Source organism: Phaethon lepturus, unplaced genomic scaffold (assembly GCF_000687285.1).
Source record: "Phaethon lepturus isolate BGI_N335 unplaced genomic scaffold, ASM68728v1 scaffold4680, whole genome shotgun sequence".
Lineage (NCBI taxonomy): Eukaryota > Metazoa > Chordata > Aves > Phaethontiformes > Phaethontidae > Phaethon > Phaethon lepturus.
The window spans coordinates 58,715-65,205 of record NW_010512447.1 but is presented as its reverse complement, the minus strand read 5'-3'; the positions used below and the strand labels follow the sequence as shown (position 1 = coordinate 65,205).

General features: G+C 37.3%; 1 protein-coding gene across 1 annotated transcript in view; it reads left to right on the top strand.

Moving 5' to 3' along the window:
- MAP3K9 (mitogen-activated protein kinase kinase kinase 9) overlaps window positions 1–6,491 on the top strand; it is a 48,564-nt gene that overhangs the window by 15,892 nt on the left and 26,181 nt on the right. The gene's annotated exons all lie outside the window — the stretch shown is intronic.

Below are 6,491 nucleotides of genomic sequence, written 5' to 3'. Positions count from 1 at the left end.
GGAAGGATGCTGACATATTAGATGTGGTTTACCCAACCCTCTTAAGGCTTTCTTACAGTGTAGGTATGAGTAGATCAAAGGGTGTACAGCTTTATTACCCCTATTTTTACCTTGTCACGGTGTATTTGTGTATCTGATCTCATGTCTTTCTGGTAGATGCATAAATAATGAAAATATAGCTGTTTAGTATTTGGAAATGAGGTCCTCCTTGCAGTAAGGCTTTGTGTGTTGGACAAAGATGTTCACCATTGACTTTTCAATTGATTCAATGATCATTAAGTTGAGTGGTGCAAGATGCAATGAATTATGACCACCAGCTGCCTTTGTGGGTGAAGGGACAGTTTTATTTAAGACTGATTTAACAGTACGAGTTACTACTAGTTAACAGTACTAGTACATTAACTAGTACTAGTCCTATTAATAGAACAATGTATTTCTGAAAATTTAATTTAAAAAAAGTTCAGAACACTGAGATAATCTTGGAACTATGAGTAAACTGGTTTTCACTAGATGGCTGTATAACATCTGGTGTGTTGGGGAACTTCTGTAATTGAAATGGCTTACTTAGACCAGACCATGGAGAATCATGTGATTTGAGTTTGGGTACTTAGCACAGTTGTGCCTCTAGTCAAGGGAGGCTCCTGTAGAGAGTAATTTGGACAGCGTATGTCAGCATTATGCTTGGAATCCCTTTCCTGAAGAGAAAGAGGCTTTGTCTTTTCTAGCAGCGTTGGGAGCCTAGGAAGGCTGCCTTCTGAGACGCTGTGAGTTTGTTTCATTCATCTCACTGTAATGATCCATCAGGATGGAGGAGTGGAAGGGGAAGAAATTGGTCTTTGAATTGTGAGGATGTGATACGTGTGCATCTATTTCTTGCACACAAGACAGAGTTTCATCTTTATAGAAATGTTTATCACTTGCCTCCAGGGCAGCACTTCTGTAGTTTTATCTTACAGTTTATGGTGGAGTTGAAACTTGGCTACCATTTAATCTGTTTGGTTTTTTTTTTTTTTAACTCCAGTCTGTATTCTTTTAGAATTCATTTGATCCTTTGTTTTGCCTACTTAGAACTAGCCAGTGGTTTTGGGTACTAGTACAGGATGGCCACAGTAACAAAATTTTAAAGCTGCCTGTTTCAGTTTCTTCACTACAATGATTTCTTCTTCTGAAAGGATGTAAAATAGTCCTAGATACTTATAGTCCTAATCCTAAACATGCTACTGAAAGTTCATGAGTTGCTGGTGGAAGTTAAATTTTCTAACATGAAGATCCACCTTTGGAACCATCCTTAAAGGTCAATTAGACCAACAGCAACCTTAACTCCATCCTTCTATTAAATAATCCTGCACTATCTAGTGCCACATGTCATTACAGAGATGCTTGCTGAGACAGAACTGAAGATCCGGTAGTAGCAACTACATGAAGGCTGAAGGATGTAATGGTATCTTAGAATTCTTAGCCAACTTACTTTTCCTATTGCTTTGAATACTAAGGCAGATGTTTTTGTCTTTCTGGTAAAGCACAATAATGTGAATGGGGTGGAGCAGGAGGAAGAGATGACTCTGTCAGATACCATTGTGTCAGTCACACTTCAGTGGGTCTGTTTCTGTGAGGTCTGTTTAAACAAAGATTTATACTGAAAACAAAAAAAAGATCTGAGTTGGCCCTCTAGAAAAAAACCCTCATTACAAACCTGATACACAACTGTGACTCATGAAACTGAGAATCATCCCCTTTGGGATCTGTTATGACAGGGATCTGTGTACTTCTAAAGACTTTATTAGTTTCAGTAAGACTGACATTGGATTCTGTCAAAAGCATGCTAGCTGTTAATACACATACAGGATGATACTTAAACTGGCGAAAGTAAACTGGCTTCACCTGACCTCAAGAAGTTGATTTCCATCACTTCCAATTCTGCTAGAAAAGCTGCTAGCTCAAATCACAAACAAGAAGGGGATTGTGGGTACATCATCAGTTCTTTCCCTGCCTTACAAACTAAGGCACCATCTGTAAATGGTGTTAACTGAGTTAACTCCCCATCACTCTGTGCAGATTGAGACTGGAATGAGAAACTCTAGTTCTATCATGAAAGTCTCTAATGACATCTCTGTTTCAGCATCTGGTGTTGCCTATTAACTGAAGAGTGTTAGACCTGGTGAAAGGTCTGGTTAATGGGCAGCATTCAGTGATCTGCAAATTTACTGAAGATGCTCATTGTAAACTTTATCAGCCTGCTTTGGCTCTGGCCTATTAACTATTGCTTCAATAGTCAAACCAACTAAATCAAACCATATCTTAAGCAACTGGACTTCTTTTTGTAGAAATTATACTCTGAAGTATAAGGGGATTCTGAAGGGGTAAATGCCAGGACTTGTTGACTAAGGATGCTTCTCTGATAATATGGATCTTAACTGCTGAGTTTTCTCATGGCAACAAAGACAAATTAAAGAACACAATTAAGAAAGCTTGCTTAGTAGCTGTGATGGTCTTACAGGTCTGGGTGCTGCAGTTAGTACTGTGACCATGATGGTAATTGTCTGTGAAGTACCGAAGTCCCAAGCATAGGCTATCGTAAATCTTCAGAGAGTAGGTTACCAGCTGCCACCTATAGCTCTGCATTACTTGGAGACAACTGAAAATGCTGTAAAGCTAGTGGTGAAAGCAAGCCACACAGTGCTGCCTTTCTTCTTTGTTACTGCAACTTATTTTGTCCTGAGCAGGAGCCAAAGCATCACATAGAATACATACAGAAACCTGTATTTAAAAAGTATTGAAAATATAACAATGACAAGTTTTCTCATCTCTGGCAATACACAGTTCTTTTACTTGCTGTAATGTCAGGCAGTATGACTTAGGACTGCACCAGACTGTCTTGTCAAATGGTCTTTGAATTCTGCCTTATACTATTCTACCAGTTAGTCTGTCTCATCATCAAACCAGTAAGTGTTGGCTTATTGCCTTTGGTGACCTAAACCATGCCTTTGTTTATATGGTGCCTACTTTCTCTGTACTTCAGGAAACTTTTTCACAAGAGTCTTACATGAAAAATATCCTAGATGCTTCTTACAAGGCACCAAAGATGTTCTCAAAGAATATAGAGGAACCTCAGTATACATTTTCATTTTGAAGAGAAAAAGACTTGTCTTCATCATAACCTAGATAAGAGGAGGCCCAGTGTTTATTTTCTACCTTTATATCTCTCTAAGCTCAGACCTAATGTGTCTCGATTGACTATTGTCTTTCAGCACTTGGAGTCTGCCTAGGTCTCAAGAAATTAAACAGTGGGGTCAAATCATTACCAGTAATGATTCTTGAGAGTCCTTGTGGTATTGAAGTTCTTAATAAATTCGTAGTAGTTGAAGTCAGATGTCTAAATCATATATACCTGTATCTGGGTGACTGTCTGATCCAGAGAAGGTCTTGCTACAAGATATCAAGGCCTGTTTGGATCATATTACCTTCTTGTTATCTCAGCTGGGACATCTTGAGATATGGAAGAGCTGTCTCGCTGGACAGAATTCATCTGAACTGTAATTAATTTCTCATTGTCAAATGTTTATTTTCCAGAGGACAAGTTCCAAGTCTTTCAGGATATATGAAAACATATGTGAGCACTTCTGGATTATTACTCCTGTAAGCACACATGTTCATGATACAATTCACCTAAAGTTGCTAACAATTTTTAATGCTAGTTTAAGCCACCATGCTTTGCTTTGCAATTGCAGTATGCAAAGAACATGGTATTGGTGATTTGCTGGAGCAGTTGGATCTTCAAAGCTGTCTAATGTGCTTGTAATACCTTGTTTGCTTCACCAGTCCCTTTTGCACACTGCCAGTTGGCTCCTACTCATGCTAAGATAATTTTTTAGCCCATACTACAGAGGAAGAAGATGTTTTTGAGTTGTTAGGAGCAGTAGTACATAGCATACCTTCATCTACAACCTGTTTGGCTCTGTGCATGCACACAGGAAGAGACTTCTTGCATGGGCCCTGCTGGCACTGGGAAACAAGTGATCCACCATTAACAAGCTGACACACATTCTCCTGCTGATTCAGCTCTTGTTCTTCCCTGGTTGCCTGAAAACTAGGCCCAGTATCTTTGCTGCCAAACAATTTCTCTCTTTAAGGCTAGGGAATGTGAAAAAATTTAAATTTGATTTTCTACCTTTTTTTAACTTTATCTCATGCAGACCTTTTAAATCAACAGACCAGAATGAGATGATCTACTCCCTTGGTAGGAGAAGTATTTTTGTGTCTGAATTTTTTTTTTTTGCTAGGCGGATCATCTGGCCACTTAGCTCTGTCCTGAGTGATCCAATCTATTCAAAGATGGAAAGGTATGTTAACCCTGTAAGTGTAGGAAGTATGTTGCTTATTTATGTTCTGCATTTGTATTAGTCTACCACAATACAGAAGAAATAGTACTTGCAGAAGAGAACTTGCACTCAAAAGTATTAAAAAAGAGGCGATAACTGGTTGTAGATAAAGCTTACAAGCAAAGGAGACCATGGTGATTAGCATGAGTAAAATGCATTTGCAGTGTCCTAGCAACCTGGCTTCTGTTCTTCCTAAAAGAGATTCTTAAGGAGGAAACTGAAAGGAATTAATATTTCACCCATTTACAAGATTCTTCATTGAAATCTGAGCAAATGCAAGAGGGAGAGTCCAGGTTTTCGGTTTGAAAATCTGACAGATGGGCTAGGAAGACTCCAAGCAGTTACAAGTGAGTCTGTTGATAATGACCAAGATAAGGAGAACTGAAACAGATGCTAGAGAGAGATGTTATTCTTAAAATTAGTTTTTACAGTATTGGGTTGCAGGATTATTATCCCAAGCAGGTATTACAAGGAAATAGGAGGGGAGCTAAGGATGTAACTAAGGAATCAAGGATTTGCAATAAATCCAGCTCTTTCATTGTCCTTCTCTGTGGTCTTTTGTCATGGTAATTTATCTCACTTAGCCTACATGTGACAAAAGAACAAGTTCATGGATACAAAAGATCTGTGTAAGTACTAATTATTTTGTTAGAACTTAATACAAATCAATGTAATTAGATATAAATAACCTCTTGCCAGGAAGGTATCTACAACCCAACTGTGATATCTGGCTCTCTGTCCTGCTCTTGAGCTCATTCAGAGAGAGTATGACCTACCTTGTGAACAAATTTGCTTGTTGCTTGTTGTGCTTATGGGGGGAAGCAAAAAAAACCAAACCAAACACATGCTTTCTTATGTCAAAGTTTTACTTTAACTTTAGAACTTCAATGTATATCTATATATTACTGTATGTAAATTTAGAATTTGATTTTATTATTCTGCCAGCTCTTTAGGTAGAGTGGGTACATGCTAGATAGAAGAAACTTGGTACATATATTCTAGGAAGTTTTTCACTCTTCCAATCAATGAATGACTTGTCAGGAATTTCTCTTAGCAGTTCTTCAGCTGCTAGAAAGAAGGGAAAAAAATTAGGCTTACTAGAAGAACAGGCACAAAGGAAGCCTTCTTCTGTACCTTTGTTTCTTGTGGTGGTTCTGTTCTATGCTGAAGTGTGGATCTAAAAATACATATACTTTTGTCCAAATGAAGGGAATAGTAACTCTAAGCCTCAAACTCATCCTTCCTCTGCAGTTAGGAAAATGGAGCATTCAGTAATGTTAGAACGGAATTTTGCAAAAGAAGCAAGAACCAAAAGCTTAACCATAAGTCTAGTTCATTCACAACTTGAGTTGGACCACAAAAATCTTTAATGAAGTAGTATTTTGTGAATTCTGAAGCCTTGTAGAAAGAGTAGCTATTTTTTTTAATATTCAGAGAGCAGACTGTTTAATAAAAGTAAATGCAGATTTTTAACATTTAGATGTGTATTACTTGTTATTTGAACCCTTCTGCATAATACTTTTGGCTTTTATTTCATGGGGAAATCTCATTTTGGTTATTGGAGGGAAGTATAAGAATGGAAGATTTTTTTAATATTTTTTTTTTTCCACCAAAAAATCTGTGTTAGCTTGAGGGTTGATACTTGAGTCTTTTCATGGACTGCTAAAAATGGTCCTGAAGACTATTTTTTTATGTACTGTAATTTTTGTAATGCTTTTGCCTTTTATAGGTTCTGTTACGATCCATGATTGGTTGTGGGGTTTGGTGGTTTGGTTTTGGGAGGGTTTTTTTTGCAATTCACACACACAGGTATGGAGAGGGAAAAAAACACCTCTTATTTTCTAAGAACCTGTATCTGTAATGACATTAAAAACAGAGGAGCTGCATAATGATGGTGTATTAGTGGCTTGATGCCTTTTGCTGTGAAGCCATTGGACTAATGATAACATCTGTTTTTTCTTTTCTGTATTTAATAAAATATATATTTTATTTAAAAAGAAAACTATTTTTTCTTTGCAGTGCTTTACAAAGTGGCTGAAAATAATTTCACAGGCTTATGGCTATGTGAGTTATGGAAATTTAGTGGCTTTTTTTTTTTTTTTTTTTTTTGTT